Source organism: Camelus ferus, chromosome 5 (genome assembly GCF_009834535.1).
Source record: "Camelus ferus isolate YT-003-E chromosome 5, BCGSAC_Cfer_1.0, whole genome shotgun sequence".
NCBI classification, from domain to species: Eukaryota; Metazoa; Chordata; class Mammalia; order Artiodactyla; family Camelidae; genus Camelus; species Camelus ferus.
In genome coordinates this window covers 56,108,147-56,127,438 of record NC_045700.1, presented here as the reverse complement: position 1 = coordinate 56,127,438, position 19,292 = coordinate 56,108,147, and the positions used below count along the sequence as shown (strand labels likewise).

Sequence of the window (19,292 nt, the reverse complement as noted above, 5' to 3'; positions counted from 1 at the left end):
AGCTTTCAGAAATTCGTCAGTCACAGCTGAGGTTTTCCTGCCCTGGAACTGGATCCTGTGGTGGCTCTGGCTGTTGAGTCTGCTGCAGTGAGCCATCACTCCCTGTTTTCACCTGTCTCTCCGCTTGTGCAGGCCCTTTGTCTTTTCCCCTCTTACAGATCTAATAAGAGTTGATGTTTTTCGTCTGCTCAGCTTTTCGCTTTTTGTTTGGACAAAGTCGTGATTTCTACTCTCTTTACATGTGGAACTGGATATCAGAGGTCTTCAAATTAAAATTTTAAAAACATGGTTTCCATTTAAAAAAAGAAGAATAAAGGAAAAACAACAGCAATGAATGGAATATAAAACAAATGTGAGATTGCAGATTTAAACCCAATTTTATCAGTCATTACAGTAAATAAAGATGGGATGATCTCATTATCAAAAGATAAAGATTGTCAATGGAGAAAAATACACAAAACCCAACTGTATGTTATTAAAAAGACACTTTAAAAATAAGTCAAAAATAGGCTGAAAGTAAATGGAGGAAAAATATGTCATTAAAATAATAAGTAAGAATAACAAACGTGGTTATAGTAACATCAAACAAAGTACAATTTAATGCAAGAAATATTACTGGACATTAAGGAGGATGTTTCATACTGATGAAATAGTTAACCAGAAATGCATAATAGTCTTTCAAAAATTAAGCAAAAACAGATAAAATGAAAGGAATAGACAAACTAGTATCATATTTGGAAATTTTAATATAATAGTCTTATTAAGTAACAGAAACAACAAACATAAACTCAGTAAAAGTTTAGAAAATTGAACAAAACTATATCAAATTGACCTCACCTAACCTATGAAATACATTATTTTTAAGTACATATGGATTATTTACCATATCTGGCAAAATACATAAAACCTACTTTAAATACACAAATTAAAAAAAAACATAAAACTACTTTGCAAATCAGAAAGAAGAAAAAAACTAAAAAATGAACAAACTACTTGAAGAGGCATTTCATGAAAGATTGTGTCTTAATGGTCAATTAGCTAAGAAAAAAATAACCTCAACTTAATTATTTTCAGGTAAATGAAAATTAAAACCATAATGAAATAGTAAACTCACACCAACAGAGTTCAAATTAATAATATTGAGAATGTTAAGTGATGGCATTAGATATTAAATGACTGAAACTGTCAATACATTGCTGATACAGTTTTACAATGATTCTGGACATCTCTTTTTAGCATCTGTGAAAATTAGACATCCTTCTTCTCTTGTGATTCAAGTACCACACTGTTAAGGTATATCACTCAGGAGAACTGCATGCACATAACTTTGGTAATACATATTCATTGCAACCTTAGTCATAGTCTCCAAACCCTGGACAAAACTTGAAACCCACTATTCAGAGAATGACTAACTAAATTGTGGTGTATAAATAAATGGAGTAAGTCACACGTGCACGCGCGCGCACACACACACACACAAATCTACTCATGTACTCAAGAACGTGGATAAACTTCACAGGTAATATGTTGAGTTGAAGAATCCAGATATCTTTGATTCCATACTGTATTATGATTTCATATTCCTTAAATACGCTGAAATTCAGTTTTACAACAATCAAAATTCATGGTAATGGAAGTCAAAATAGAGGATATTTTCTTACTGGAAAGGAGCACAGGGGAGCCTTCTGGGATGTTGGAAATGTTCTGTATTCTGATCTGGATAGTTTGACATGTGTGCATATTGATTGAAAGAACAATTGAGCTGTTTACTAAAGGATATTGAAATTTATGTGTGTTTATGGTAAACCTCAATGAACAGTTAAACAATATATACTAATACCTCAGTCTCTACTGACATCTTTTATCATTTCATTAATTTTTTCTGTTAGCTTTATCTCCATCTAAATTTATTAAAATGAAGAAGTATAAGAACAACTTTTGTATATGTTCAATGGACAGGAGGATTATATTCTCAGTTTAGGAGGTGTATTGCTATCTTCCACTTAAATTCTTTATTTCTAATATATTAATATATTTTGTAATATGTTAAATATCAATATATGTGTGTATGTACATTTGAATTTTATAGTTTAAGGTTTATCACTCTTAATAATGTTAATAAATTGGATCTTACTGATTAAATAATGTCACTTGGTACACTTGGTATCTTAGAACAATTATCCTTGCTCTAACACGTGTAGTGTTACTTCATCATTCTTGTTTTTGTCATGCATATCCTTGTCCAGATTTTTCTTTTCAACTGTTTTGTCCCTTTGTATCGTGTGATTTTATTTAAAATGCATGTATCTCGGCTTTCTCTTCTTAACTCAATCTGAAAATTCTTTTTTCTCATTTTATTGTCTTTACTAGTCTCATTTAGCCTAATGACTTCCATACGTGATATGAGTTTTTCTTGGTTTAGTTCTTATTTATGTTGCCCTTTCCCTTTCACCATTTTCCCTTTATTTTTGCATTCTTAAGTTGCAATTCGATTTATTTTTCTACCTACTGATATGGAAATTCTTCTGTATTTTCTATTCCATTGATGGTTGCTATCACTTCTCTGCCCTACAAATGAATTTCAATCTAATCATATTAAAAAATAAGGTAGTGGCTCTTTTCTCTACAGGCTTAGTGTTTTCCACACCACAGTGCTTGTTTTTCTTCTGCATGTTTTCCGGTATGATGTGACCTACTCTATTGTGTTGGAATCCAGTTCGCACAAAGCCCTCACTTATACCTAATTACCCTCTTGATCCCAGCACCTGTTTGCTTCAGGTGAAAATAATCATTTGAAAGAACAAATCATGAGGAAAGGATCAGTCAGGTCTCATCTTTTCAGATGTGTTTGCGAGGTATTTTCAGCTTGAATTTGAACCTTTGTATTTTTTCTCAGTCTTAAACTTTCCAGTTTGAGGTATACCCTATGGCATTTGCAGGGATGGGGAGAAGAGTTTAAATTGGAGAAGAGGTTTCAGTATTTGTGAGATAAAATATTGGGGTTGGAATGTGCGTTTGGGATTAGTAAGACCTAATGTTTTGTAGTTCCTTCATCACCACACATTAACTCTGTTCTAAAAAGGTACCTGACTTTCTTGATTTAAGTGTTTGTAAATAAGGATGAGAAGTTTTGAAATAGGGGTGATAAGCTAGTTTTGAAAACCAAATATGTTAAAACAGCCTGTGAAACGGCATTAAATTGCAAAGTGACACCATAAAAACACTAGATACTATCTTTAAAGATGTGATACTGTGTTGTATGTCACTTTCAGATTTTTTAAAAAAATTTTTGAAGTCAACATTTTAGTGAAATTATTTATATTGTTTCCTGTGTTCTTTTCTTGGGGTATAAATAAGTTACATAAGCTTTTACTTTATTTGTGACATTTAGAATATTTATTTTTCAATGAATTACCTTGAATTTACTTACATTTAACTTGTACGTTGCCTTTTTTTTAACATTTTTTATTGACTTATAATCATTTTACAATGTTGTGTCAAATTCCAGTGTTCAGCACAATTTTTCAGTCATTCATGGACATATACACACTCATTGTCACATTTTTTTCTCTGTGAGTTATCATAACATTTTGTGTATATTTCCCTGTGCTATACAGTGTAGTCTATTCTACAATTTTGAAATCCCAGTCTATCCCTTCCCACCCTCCACCCCCCTGGTAACCACAAGTCTGTATTCTCTGTCTGTGAATCTATTTCTGTCCTGTATTTACGCTTTGTTTTTGTTTGTTTGTTTTTGTTTTTGTTTTTTAGATTCCACATGTGAGCGATCTCATATGGTATTTTTCTTTCTCTTTCTGGCTTACTTCACTTAGAATGACATTCTCCAGGAGCATCCATGTTGCTGCAAATGGCATTATGTTGTTGGTTTTTATGGCTGAGTAGTATTCCATTGTATAAATATACCACCTCTTCTTTATCCAGTCACCTGTTGATGGACATTTAGGCTGTTTCCATGTTTTGGCTATTGTAAATAGTGCTGCTATGAACATTGGGGTGCAGGTGTCATCCTGAAGTAGATTTCCAAAAAATAGGATATACATTCCTTTCAAGTGCACATGGAACATTTTCCAGGATTGATCATGTACCTGGGCACAAAAGAAACCTCAACAATTTTAAGAAGATAGAAATTATCTCAAGCATCTTTACTGACCACAATGCCATGAAACTGGAAATCAACAACAGAGAAACAAAGGAGAAAAAAAGGAAAGCATGGAGATTAAACAATATGTTATTGAAAAAACAATGGGTCAATGAGGAAATCAAAGCTGAAATTAAAAAATACCTTGAGACAATTGATAATGAAAGCACAACCACTCAAAACCTATGGGACACAGCAAAGGCAGTGCTAAGAGGGAAGTTTATAGCGATACAGGCCTTCCTCAAAAAAGAAGAACAATCTCAAATAAACAACTTAACCCACCACCTGAATGAATTAGAAAAAGAAGAACAAAAAGCCCCAAAAAGCAGCAGAAGGAAGGAAATAATAAAGATCAGAGAGGAATTAAATACAATAGAGTTTAACAAGACCATAGAAAAAATCAACCAAACCAAAAGCTGGTTTTTTGAAAAAGTAAATAAAATCAACAAACCTCTGGCCAAACTCACAAAGAAGAAAAAAGAGAGAGCACAAATTAGCAAAATAAGAAAGGAAAATGGAGAAATTACAACAAACAAAATAGAAATACAGAATATCATACGAGAATATTATGAAAAACTATATGGAACCAAACTGGATAACCTAGAGGAGATGGACAAGATTCTGGAAACATACTGTCCACCAAAACTGAATCAAGAAGAATCTGAACACTTGAACAATCCGATCACTAGAAAGGAAATAGAAATAGCAATTAAAAACCTCCCTACAAATAAAAGTCCAGGACCGGACGGCTTCACCGGGGAATTCTACCAAACATACAAAGAAGAACTCATACCAGTCCTTCTCAAACTCTTCCAGACGATTGAAAAGGAGGGAATACTCCCAAACTCATTCTATGAAGCCACCATCACCCTGATACCAAAACCAGGCAAAGACACTACAAAAAAAGAGAATTATAGGCCAATATCACTGATGAACATAGACGCCAAAATCCTCACCAAAATTTTAGCAAATAGAATCCAACAACACATAAAAAAGATTATACATCATGACCAAGTGGGGTTCATCACAGGGACACAAGGCTGGTTCAACATACGCAAATCAATCAATGTAATACATCACATCAACAAGAGAAAGGACAAAAACCACATGATCATCTCAATCGATGCAGAAAAAGCATTTGATAAAATTCAACACCCATGTATGATAAAAACTCTCGCCAAAGTGGGTATAGAGGGAACATATCTCAACATAATAAAAGCTGTATATGACAAACCTACAGCCAGCATAGTACTCAACGGTGAAAAACTCAAAAGCTTCCCACTAAAATCTGGGACAAGACAAGGATGCCCACTATCACCACTCCTATTCAACATAATCCTGGAAGTCCTAGCCACAGCAGTCAGGTGAGAGAAAGAAATAAAAGGGATCCAAATTGGAAAAGAAGAGGTAAAAGTGTCATTATATGCTGATGACATGTTACTATATATAGAAAACCCTAAAAGGTCCACACAAAAGCTTCTGGAGCTGATTGAAGAATTCAGCAAGGTAGCAGGTTACAAAATTAACGTTCAAAAATCAGTTGCATTTCTTTACACTAACGATAAATCAACAGAAAAAGAAAGTAAAGAAACAATCCCCTTTAAAATAGCACCCAAAGTAATAAAATATCTGGGAATAAATCTAACCAAGGAGGTGAAAGAATTATACACAGAAAACTATAAACCATTGATGAAGGAAATTAAAGAAGACTTTAAAAAATGGAAAGATATTCCATGCTCTTGGATTGGAAGAATCAATATTGTTAAAATGGTCACACTGCCCAAGGCAATCTACAGATTTAATGCAATCCCTATCAAATTACCCAGGACATATTTCACAGAACTAGAACAAATCATAATAAAATTTATATGGAACCATCAAAGACCTAGAATTGCCAAAGCATTACTGAAGAGAAAGAAAGAGGCTGGAGGAATAACTCTCCCAGACTTCAGACAATACTATAGAGCTACAGTCATCAAGATAGCATGGTATTGGTACCAAAACAGACATACAGACCAATGGAACAGAATAGAGAGCCCAGAAATGAACCCACAAACTTTTGGTCAACTCATCTTCGACAAAGGAGGCAAGAATATACAATGGAATAAAGACAGTCTCTTTAGCAAATGGTGTTGGGAAAACTGGACAGCAGCATGTAAAACAATGAAGCTAGAACACTCCCTTATACCATATACAAAAATCAACTCAAAATGGATTAAAGACTTAAACATAAGACAAGATACAATAAACCTCCTAGAGGAAAACATAGGCAAAACATTATCTGACATACATTTCAAAAATTTTCTCCTAGAAGAAATAAAAGCAAGAATAAACAAATGGGACCTAATGAAACTTACAAGCTTCTCCACAGCAAAGGAAACCAGAAGTAAAACAAGAAGAAAACCTATGGAATGGGAGAAAATTTTTGCAAGTGAAACCGACAAAGGCTTGATCTCCAGAATATATAAGCAGCTCATACGACTCAATAAGAAAAAAAATAAACAACCCAATCCAAAAATGGGCAGAAGACCTAAACAAGCAATTCTCCAAGGAAGACATACAAATGATCAAAAAGCACATGAAAAAATGCTCAATATCACTAATTATTAGAGAAATGCAAATCAAAACTACAATGAAATATCACCTCACACCAGTCAGAATGGCCGTCATTCAAAAACCCACAAATGACAAATGCTGGAGAGGCTGTGGAGAAAGGGGAACCCTCCTACACTGCTGGTGGGAATGCAGTTTGGTGCAGCCACTATGGAAAGCAGTGTGGAGATTCCTCAAAAGACTAGGAATAGACTTACCATATGACCCAGGAATCCCACTCCTGGGCTTGTATCCAGAAGGAAATGTACGTTGCCTTTTTGACTATGCTTATCAGTAAGTTATTTTCTTCTCTTTCTATTACCTTGGAAAGTTTAGAGTCATTGGCTAATATATAACAATTTCATAGTGAATATAAGTTTTTTTTTGAAGATCTGAGATTGGCATATTTATGGTGAAAGTAAACTTACATGATAACTCAGCTACTAATAATAGGAGTAAGAGTTGGGCAGGTATTTTCCTCTCTTTGAGGTTTGTTTTACAATAGTGATTTCTTACCAAAAAGTGATACTTGGTAATATTGTGAAAATAATACAAAATTTTAAATCACTCATTTCTAAATGAGGTATTTATGTTTTCTTTCACTTTCTAGATTATATTCATCTTCTAATGATATATGTTTAAATCTCTGAATTTATATTTGATTAAACTCCAGAATACATCCCTTTGAATCTATAAGTAGTGTTGATGTTGCCTGGCCTACTAAGAAAATTAATTAAAATGTTACATCTTTTCTCTAAAACAAATGAGATTTAATGGATTAGGTTTTTTAAATGTTAAGGATTATATTTCTAAAATAATTCTTTATGTTCTTTTTCCAAAAATTTAATATTTATGTGATGATATTAAAGTCTAAAATTTTGGTGTAAATGTTTAGTGATGACTACTTTTTTGGAAGAATTCTAAATCATTTTTATGGCAGTTTTTTTTCCTCATTTATGCCTGCTTACTGTATTATTAGAAGCACTTTAATGTTCTATTTTATATTAAAATAAATAAAAATTTAAAAACTTATTTGTAAAATTTACTGTATCTTTTAATCTCTAACTATATGTTTGGTCAGTTGAGCCAAATAATAGCCTGTGGGGAGAGTATTGGTGTTATAGCTACCTAATGAGGGCTTTTCCTTTTGTAGCAGATATAAATGATTTAATGAAAAATTACCTCTTAATAAGCCTAGACGTTACCTTATGCATGGTATGATTAAATTCCTAGTTAATGAATGTCCATGCTCTCAGAACTCCAAGGTGAAAGGGATTCCAGGAAATATCCTGAAAATCTGACTTTTTTTTGACTTCTTTGGTGGTCTGCAGGCCAAAAAGCTGCCCCTGCAGATTCACCTCACACACAGACTGCTCCATTGTGACTTTGCATCATCATAGCTCTCAAAAAGCTGCCACCTTCTGAATAATGACTTTTTTTTTGTATAATATATTTCAATAGAAAACATTAAATAAATATACAATATTTTGACATTATGTTTTTAGGAAAAGATCACTTCACTCAGTAATATCGTTTAGTTGTAGTATATCATAGGAAACAAATTTGAATTGTGCAACTTGTTGCTTTGTGGACGTGTCCAAGCTGTATGTATCCATCTTTTGATTCCGAAGTATATTTTTAGTACTTATGCTATTTCCATGTGTCTTGAAGCATGTTTATCTTTAGATTTTATTTCATCAAAGGGTAATTTTCTGTGCCATAACTTTTTAAATTATAATTTTAATAAAAGATAATGGTGAATCACCAAAGCTTTGGAATGTTTCTAAAGAAAATGCTATAGGAAGAAGAATGCCCTTCCGAAGCATCACTCCCTGGCAGACGTCCCCTAGGGCAGCCACCCTTCTCTCTTCTTTTGGAGAACATAAATCTTTGTTACATTGAATTTTATGTATAAACCGTATATATTTAATGTCAAATTATTATTATTTACATAAATGTATTTTCATTTTTCAAATGATATTTTCCCCTACCTATGGAGATTGATTATGTATCTTGAGATTAAACACATATTTAAGTTTTTAAAAGTAAAACTAATAGAATTTTGAACAGTTTTTCATTTAGAAGCAAATTAAAATTGCTGTAAGAAGTAGATATATGTGGACACCTTATAATAATGTCCCATGATCATATTATTTTTAAGAAATATTATGATTTGTAAGATATATATGTCAGATTTTTATGTGAAACATTTCAATTTCTAAGTGTTGAGGAAAAGCTTATTAAAAATATATATCAAATGTATCACAACTGGGGTTCAAATATATCATGAAGTGCATATGCCATTCTCCTATAAAAATATTTTCAAAATTGTGATGATGGTGCTTTACAATAAGTGTTTATTTCTATTTAATGTGTCACAATGAGGAATTTCCTATCCTCTAAATATTCTTTATATCAAGATTTATTGCTATTCATCTTATGATATACCATAATTTATTTGATATGCCTCTTTTAGGAAGTTTCCAATTTTTCATTGTGATAAATAATACTGTGATAAACATTCTTGTAATTTTTTGGTTTGCACCTTTCTTACTATTTCCATAGACTCAACTCTTAAATTTGGAAAAGGGAATATGTATTTTAGCCGTCTTGCTATATACTCTAAACTCCGCTTTCCAGATTCAGCCTACCCATTTTTTGGCCATTTTCATATGTTAGAAATGGTGTAATTCAAGGGCACCTGCCAAGTCCAAGTGCAGATACAGAAAAATTAGAGATATAAAGACTCATCTTTATTCTTAATTTCCAATGTGCCAATGACCCCAATTCTTGTTATCTATACTCTTAAAAGACATCCATTTTTAGAGATGCTTTTTCAGAATGTAAAGTAGAATTTAGACCTTTCTTCCCTCTACCCTATTCTATTTCTTACTTCTAAGGAAAGGAAGAGAGAGCAGGACAGTTTAATTATCTTGGTGTTTGAACACTGGTTGAAATGGACTTAGTTTTCTAAGAGCAATTTTAAATACTTTTGGAGAGGCTCCATTGATTTGTCTGGGATTTATCAAAATATAGGAAAATGAAGTGACTGCTGATATAAAAAAGCCTCATCTACTTGGCAACAGAGCTTAATTTTTCTTTTGACATTGTCTTCTTAATAATACAGATGGGAAGATAAAACCACTTTGCAGATATCTGTAGAGCACAAAATACTTATTTCTACCACAGTTATTGAAATCAACCTGTGGGTCCTTGAAACTGAAAAGCCTGTGTTTTCTCTTTTTATCATAAGTGGCTAGTGTGATGCCTGCCATGTGTTTGGGGGATGAATGAGTGGGTCAGCTTACTGTTTTATTTTTTGTTGTTTATACACCATCTCCTTTAAGTACAATCCTTGATTTATGTCATACAAACTAACTTTATTTATTGATCAAATATTGAGTTCCATCTACATATGACGATCTTCAGAATTTTGGGTATAATTTTCACTATAAATGTTGAAAATTATTTCATAGTGCTCATTCAACAAGCGATTCACTTTATTGGTGATTGTCTTACAATATTTGGCTATCTTAAATTGTCTTTCAGTTGTATTTCACTTCAATGTTCATTAGCTACTTTACTATGACTTGATTTCACCACTCTTCATTTTCCTATAAGTATGAATTATTCTGTATATTCAATATACATATTCTTCTGCATGCCACATGTGCATGATCAAATAGCACTGTGAACACAATGTTTGCCTCGGTTAGTATTGATTCTTTCTTAAAGGATATGAATAATCATTTAGAGAAAGATCAAAAAGAATGTTTAATAACTCAGAATTGAGAAACTTTAAGGTGAGTTAGCCTACAGAGAAGTCTTTTCAAGATTTTCAAAATAATTAATATTGAATCTCCTTTCTGGTCATTCATTATTACAGCAGTATCTGTAAGGAATATCCCTCAATAGATGCATAAAATTAAACTGTTGTAGAGCTAAAGCTGAAATTTTTTATCTGTTCAAAAACTGGCAAGAATACTGTATGATATAATTTACTAAATTAAAAGTCATGAGGGAAAAGATATTTGTTTCTTCCCCTCTTAAATGTTCATCACCTAGAATGGTGCTTTGCTTATAATGCTTATTGAGTGAGTATATTTTCCAATGAAATATCATTATAGCTATTCATGGTTATACATTATGTTAATAAATGTAATAATAATAGCACTTTACATTGTAATCTTCTTTATATTATAGAAAATATGTCCATAAATATTAATTTTTACATTAGAAATTCTGTAAGATTTACAAGACAAATATTATGACCATTTTGAAGAATAAAACATTTTTCGTTTGTTCATGATTGATAGAGCTGTTGTTTTCACAGATAGACCCAGGAAACAATTATTTTCATTTGTAGTCTGATACTCTTTTTTCTGTGCTTCAGTTTCTTTTTCATGAAGCTGCTTATTTTCACCTGATATAAATGTCTTTCGTGCTTTTTATTGCAAAATCAGTTCCAACACTTAATCTTCACAAATATGTTTGCTATTCACTGCATTTAGGACCCCCTCTTCCACAGTTTTAGTTCAGTTCATAGGTTAAATCCAATTAAATTCACATTTATGGTGCATCTGCTAGATGCCGAGCCCTCTGTTAGGAGCTGAGAGATCTGTATTTGAGGCATTTTCGATACACCTGAAAATTTACTCTTGTACCAGGAGACTAACATATACATAAATGATTCTGATATACAGAAGTCTTCATTGGCTGCTGTAAAATAGCTGTGGACAAAGTACTGTAGTGAAGCAGAAAGAACAATTGATTTGACAAGGAAGAGGAACACAGAAGGCTTCATTGTGAAATGACTTGGGTAATGAGTATGATGTAATGTGCCATGTATCAGGCAAATGAAAACATTTCTTAGATAACTTACTTAAGTCCTTTCCCATATACCACCATATACCATCCAGTCTTCCCAGTAGTGGATATTTTAACTTGATAATTTTAGAATAAACTAATTTACTTCAGTACTTCACGAATTAATTTAAATTTTTTGCCCTGTGGTTTGTTGATTTGCACTCATGTTGGAGATACTTAATAGCTTCATGGCTTAAGTGGGCTAAATGTGTTGAATAAGTGAAAACCCCACCAAAAGCCATTGTATGGCATTTAGTAGGGTTTATATGATTTCATATAATCTGTGGTAACCATTCTCCCCCCAGGAGGTCATCTGCTAAGATACCTGTGTTCCCTGTGTGCCCGTGTTACAACCGCTAGCATATCCTATTATTTAGACTAGAAAAAGTCTTCTTGTTCTTTCTTATGATATGGATAAGAGTTCTCTCACCTACTCCTGGTCATTCTTTGGGTTTGCAGAAAACAGTAATGCTGGCTCACCCTTCAGTGCAGCTTCTCTTTGATGTTTGCCCTGTTCATGCTGGGAGTTGAAAGCAGTCTGTGAAGCTCTTAACAGCCAGAGTTCCAGATAGGACACAGAGCACAAGTGGTATCTACTCACAGATCCTCCAGATTCTCTGCATGTTTCATCTCCTGTCCTTCCTCATGCCAGCCCTAGTGATGTTAGATGAATAGGGTACCACACTTGAACCAGTATCTCACTTTGCGGTTCCCTCTCTAATCGTCTCTTCCACTTAAATGTTAGTGTGTCCTTTGTGGGAGGGGAAAAACAGACTGAAAATTTTGTCTTCAAATATATTGCGTATTAAAAGGCCTGCACTACAGTATTTGACTTTGGTTTCGCTGTGTCAACTTCTTGAGTCTATGGACAATGCATAATCTACCTGGCTGAAGGGCAGTATTTGCAGGTGTGCAGGGAGAGAAGCACCAGGGCTAGTGTGTCACAGTATTATTTCATTACACATATAACTTGATTCATGGAGAATGAACTTTTTTCCTCGGGTAAATAAGAGAATGTTCAATTTCAGCAGAGGTGGCATCATACACAAAAATATGGAAATGTGAAAATACGTGGCATGTTTGGTTAACAGTGTGTCCCCACACTTCTCCCTGGCTCACGTTAGTCATCTCTTACCTGAAAGTATTTCTTCTCTTTCCTTCAAAATGTGGCTGAAAATTCATGCCATGAAAGAAGCAGGTTTCAGCTGTTCTGTTCAGTCTATTAGTCCGTCTCAGCAATCCCACCTCTGTCAGTGACAAATGTGGCATTGTCCAGGCACGGTACTTCTCCCTTTACTCCTGCCTCGGAGCATGGTTAACTTTTAGCCGTAAGGGAAACAGGGTACATCTTGATTGGCTTTTTCAGGCTTAAACACTATGAAAACAGTTTTATAAAATGTAAGTGTGGTGAAATTGCACTGCCAGTCTTAGGTTATTTGCACTGTCTTCTTTGCTGTCGTTGTTGGTTTGTTTTGTTATTTGACATAGGAAAGGAGAAAAGATGGATTTGTCATGAGCAATCTGTGGGAGAAGGTGATTAGGTCTGTATGCTGGTTAGTATCTGGGTCAGGGGAGAGTGTGGGAAAGGTGATTTGTTATATTGGTTTTTCGTTGTTCAGTTTTGATTAGAACCACTCAATGATTTGCTCAACTTACTTGTTTTCTATTCTGTTTAGTAAGATTGCTCCTTTTCTTAGGGTGCATGTTATTTTAAACAGTTTTGCAGTTCTTCATGGTAGAGCCCTATTCCTCTAAGTGTGACTGGCAGTAATCAAATAAATTATATGCTTCTTTAAAATAATGCCCTTTGGAAGTCAAATGGTTGTCAGATGAATTATTTTACCATCTAAATATGCATTCTAATAATTTAAGGGTTTATTTCAGTTGCTAACCATCAGACACATGTTAATTAATTATTTCAGTATTTTCAATGGTTGACAAAATTGCTCTGCAGAAGGTCAAGGAAATATCAGATCATATTCTTTGGAAGAATCATGACAAAACAACCGGCTTTATCATCCTCTTCTCCCATGATTCCACTTATTATTTAGTTAAAAACTAATTTTAAGTTAAAATTGCTCCATACGAAACAGCAGTTCATTTTGACAAAGATATCAGAGAGAATTTTAAAAACATACTAAATAGTATATATTTAAATATATCTGAACATATAGAACACATTTAAATACTTAAATATATATTTATATGATTATCAGACTTACATTAGTAGAATATTTTGCTTTTTATTCAACACATTTTTTTCTATTTTAGTTATCAATATCCTCTTTTAGCAATATTAAATGACACCTAGCCCCAGCAATTTTTTTTCACATGGCTCTTCTTATGATAGAGTTTAATCTCTTCAACAGTATTCTCTATGCAGTTTTTCCTGTGTATTTTTTCAAGAAAAATACTCATTTTAGTGGCTCTGTACTATGAATAATCCTGTGCCAAGGCATGCTTGTAAAAGAGTCATGCTGCTACAAGATACATAGTAGAGAGAGAGAGAGAAAGAGAGAGACAGAGAGAGAGAGAGAGATTTGCATGTCTTGAAATAAGTTTCATTTCACAATGTTGTTATGAATGATGTATTTTTTTTGTTAGGAATTTTCAATCAGGTATTTAGGGCTCATCACCCTTTTTCATTTTGTTGGCTCCTTGTTTGCTGTGGTTATCCCCAATATTATGAATTTAAATCTTCATAGTTGCTGATTCCTCTGTTGTATTGTCTTTAGACTAACACTTAAAATTTTTCTTTCTTAAGGAAATTTAGATTTCATTTATAAATTGCAAACACATTCCTAACCTCTGATATTCATAATAAAATAATGTTTCTAAATATGGAAATGTGAACAATTATTTGATATATTAATAAATAAATGAGGTATTAAATAATTTAGATATTTGTGAGTCAAGGTCATATATTTTAGTGAAAAATCTAAAGGATTCTTTATGTCAAAGGAAGAGGAAAAAAAGCAGACTTTTTTTCTCTTTGCTGTCCAAAGAGATAATGGAATGAATTTGTTCCCCAGAGAGAGAAGTTAAGGGATGCCTGAATTGATAACAAAAAAACACTCATTGAAAATAAATAACAATGTAGAAATTAAATTAATAAAACTGCAAATCTAAAATATGAGTGGGTAAATCAAAAAGAATTTTTCCCTTTCTCTCCTGTTCCCCATTCCTAACTTCTAGAGAGCATAGTCAGCACTTTCTATTGTTTGAAATGGGGTTAAATCAATCCGGTGACAGAATGTGAACCAACTGACAGATCACATTCAAAATAAAACCCAGAAAAGAAACAAAAAATAAATGTCAGTTATGTGGGTCACTCTAAGCTACTCTAAGTATTTATTTTTCCTGAATAGAAATCTAAGTATGAAAAAAATGCATGAAATATAAAAATTGTTCACTCTTTTAATCATACAAATGTTTAATGTTTATTTTAAACTATTTTATTTGTTTAAAATAACATTATTGACAAGGAGGATTTTAGTTCACTTTTCATTAAAATGTGACTAAAATCAATTGCAATGGTGACTGATCCAAGTAGTTTTGCTATATGAGAGAGAAATGTCTTTACATAATGGTCCAGAATTGCTTGAGATGAGTACTGAGTTCTTGATTTCACTCACAATAATTCAGAAAATGACAAAGGTAATAGTAGAATTAAATACTAAAATAGAAAATTCTACTTATAATCTCTCTCAAATATATTGAAGCCTTTGCTAACTTTTGTGGAATATCTAATAACAGTTTTATTTTTGTTATTTCTACATGCTAATATTAATTTGGTTATAAAAATGTACTTAGTGATAGTTGAACATTTTTATTTTTAATATTGTGCAAGTTTCTCCAACATTAAGAATAAGTACATAGAACATTATGTTATTTCTGAGCCACCATTTAATGTCAATAATATATATAAAAACTTTTTCTTTTTTAATTAATTATTTAAAGTTGGTAATAATGTTACTGAAATTACCCTGTTAAAACTACTCTTATTCTTAATGTTACTTTGTTAATAAGTAGTAATTATATTGTTATAATGTTATGTTACTCTTATTAATATTAAATAATACAACAGAGATTAATTTTCATGAAATGTTACTAAAATTTAGGCTGGATTGAGAAAGCTTTGGCATCAAAATAATAAAGAAGTTTTTTGGTCCTAATGGTTTATATTTTACTTAAATGCAGATCAAGTCAATACACTTCACTATAAGGAAAAGAATTTAATTGTATTTTGTAGGGGCTTACATTATAATAGTGTAGTCTTAAGAGAATGAAATTGGATATGCAACATTTCTCAGAAAAGTTAAAATAAAAAATGATGTATGACAATATTCTGAAAGAACAAGACTTTAGGCAACTTTGCTTTGAACAGTCTTTGATAAAGATTATTCCTGAATGAAACACCATTAAAGATTAACCATTTTTGAGTAGAAGGCATAATCAATACTATATTTGTTTGTTAGGACACCAAAGAATTTTACTCCATTTTTTGAAAGAATTAAATGGTTTGCCATTCTCTGAGAAGAAATAATTTCAAAAACACTTTTGCTTTGATATAATCAATTGTAGTGTCCAAATAAATTCATAATTCTAGAGAGTCAAGCATTCCCCTCTTCTAGAGAATGGATGTTTTATAAACCCACCTAATAAACTCACTATACGCTGTACAGTGTGCAGAATATGTGGGAGTTACTGAAAGCTGCATACAAAATAACTATGCTGAATTTATGTAAATCGTCATGCTGGAATTCAATAAGGTAGAAACAAGCAAGTTATAGTTGAAGGTTTATTTAAGGTACGTTTATCTTAAGCAAAAGGCACACCAAATCCACAGATGCCAAATACATATGCAGACACAGAAAAATAAACATACACATGCACACACAATGTGTACTTCTTGCACGTTGCCTTTAAATACATTTTTAATATTTATTGACTAATGTATATCTTTTAGATAAAAATAGTAATTATAAGAGGATACAATAAGTTCAATAAAGGCAAGATTATTTTAGCGTATATGCTGCTGAAGCGAACACAATAAAGGCAAGGGTATTGGGGATATTTTAGTTGTATTTCTAACAGTAAAGAATTTACCAGTTTTAAATAAATGAGTATTTCAATGTGAATTCACTTTCCAATCGCTGACATAAGTTTTGCTTATATTACACCTCAAAGTATCACATGGGCAAATGGGAAATACAGAATGATGTGAAGGTGTACTTAATTATATAGGCAGTCTTACATATGCAACAAAATAAAGAGAGAAAATATATTGATTAAATAATAATGTAATACCTAGTCTGGAAAATTTGTGTTTAGAAGTAGACATCTTTTGTGCCTCTTCTGTGTAACTAACAGCCTTACTAAGATGTAAGATATGGGAAACCTCACTAAGTGTCACCAAATTGTATGTAATTCAGTGAACCATCCTCAACCAGCTGTAACCATCCATTAATCAACATAATTAAACTCTTGCAGAGCTTCACCAAGGGAAAATGAATTAATAATTTTTATCTGGCAATGGTTCTTTCTACAGTGGTTTTAATTTCATGTTACTCAATACCATAAGTTTTATTATTTAAGTCCAGATTTTATTTTACCTTATACTTCTACCTCAGTTCACTTTGATGTGTCTTGTATCTTGGTTTGTTAACTATATGTAAGTATAGATATAGATATAAAAATACTAGTAGAATCATATTCCAATTAATATTGTGATATTATTTTACAATAAGAAAATAAAAATAGAAGACAAAGCAGGATGCAAATCATTGTACTATGTAGAAGTACGTATTAAAAATATATGTGTCTAATAACTTAATTATATAGGAAAATCCTTACCAAAAATGCGAGGAAAAAAAACAGGACATAACATTTTGTGTACTGTAGCATATAAAGTTGTGTTATTTTGTATACACATACATATACATAAATGCATAAATGACATACTGGAAGTCATAGATAAAATAGGTTGGCTTTTCAGTCCTAACTGAGTTCTTTGATGAATTAATTTAACCATTTTGATCCTCTTTACCATCTTTAGTATGATCTCTAAATTCCTTTCACTGTTTTATTTTTTATAGTCTCCTTACGCTAATCACAGTTTCTCCTCTCCTACCTTTACACAAATATTAATTGTGTCCCCTCCATGTTTTGGAAGCATTTCTAGTCCTATTACAGCAACGAACAAGGCAGACAGGATATGTGTCATAATGGAACAAGTACAGGGATTGATAAGCATCATTTTCTGTAAGGGACAGATGGTATCTCCGATGCATATCTTCTTCGTTTTGTTTGTTTTCTTTAATCTCTTTACAAATGTAAAACCATTCTTAGCTCATGGGCCATACAAAAGGGGCCATAGGTCACATTTGGCACAGCGGGCCATAGTTTTCCAACCCCTGTTCCAGGTCAGTGGTATCCTTATTGGTTGTTTGGTTGTCATTATAAGGATTGGGGTACTTTTTGGCAAAGGGTCAAATATGTCAGACATCCTACATACATACAGCAGGACAGTCTGAAAAAGTGAAAATTGGTCCTGAGTGTATTCTGCTGTCAGTCATATAGGTGAAATACTTGATCATTTCATCTTCCAAATGAACACAAACTATTTTTGTAAGATTGTAATATTTACTAAAATTTCTAAGAATAAAACTAGCATATTAAAAAAGGAGGGTAGTATTTTTTGTTTCTGTTATTGGGGGTCATTACTAAAAATTGTTAATCAGAAACCTTGCAACAGAAATTGAATTACAAATACAGTGCACTTTTATCAGTCTGCATTTGAACTATCACATTCATTAATTTTTTATTAGGAGCAAAATTTATTTCTTTGTTTCTTCTAATGTAGTATTGTTTTAAATGACTTATTTTTTATACTATAGACAAGGAATCATATACTTGCAAACTCACCCATGCACACACACACAAATGTAATTATAAGTGTGTTATATTTGAATTTCATTTCACAATAGGGTTTAATATTTTAATGTAAATCAGAGTCTATCCTGGCTGTACTTTGTTCTAAAATAAATGGTATTGGTGGAATTAAAAGAGAGCAAAATTATGGATTTCCACTTTTGAATATCCTACATTTATATATTTATTTATATATATCCTATTTATATATTTAAGGGATTATTTTTATAGTTATACAAAATTGATTATAATTTGAATTGTTTGCTCAACAAATTTGCCCATTATAATTGGTGAGAAACAAAAAGTGATGTAATACTTATTTAGCAACAGAGCTTCACAAAATAATTTATTCTTATTGCATGCTCGCCTTTTTGAACCTCTCTGGTGTTAGATATCTTTTCTCATTTCACCTATTCACTAATTTAAAGTTTATTCTCTTTCTTTCTAGCATTTGTGAAACGAACAGAGTTGTAGTGTTTTGTATATTAGGAACACTGTCATAAAATTTACCATCTTAGACTCAGACATGATTTACTAGGTACCTTACTTCAGTTAAATCGTCTTTAATGAATGACCAATAAATTGAGTTGAGAGTAAAAATCAACTTTGATATGTAAGTAATTTTAACATTCTTTTTATCTTTAGCTCATTGAAAACAACAGCAACAACAACAACAAAAACAACAGATGCTTCCCCAGGCCAGAGTAAATAAGATCATCTAACAGTAAGTTCAAGCTTGTTT

The 19,292-nt window shown here is 32.2% G+C and overlaps 1 long non-coding RNA gene across 1 annotated transcript in view; it reads left to right on the top strand.

Annotated features, from left to right (window-relative positions):
• Positions 1–19,292, top strand: part of LOC116663701 — a 387,788-nt gene that overhangs the window by 137,931 nt on the left and 230,565 nt on the right. The window contains exon 3 of the long non-coding RNA XR_004319985.1: positions 19,196–19,274. This is a non-coding gene — a long non-coding RNA (uncharacterized LOC116663701). The remainder of the gene's footprint in view (positions 1–19,195; positions 19,275–19,292) is intronic.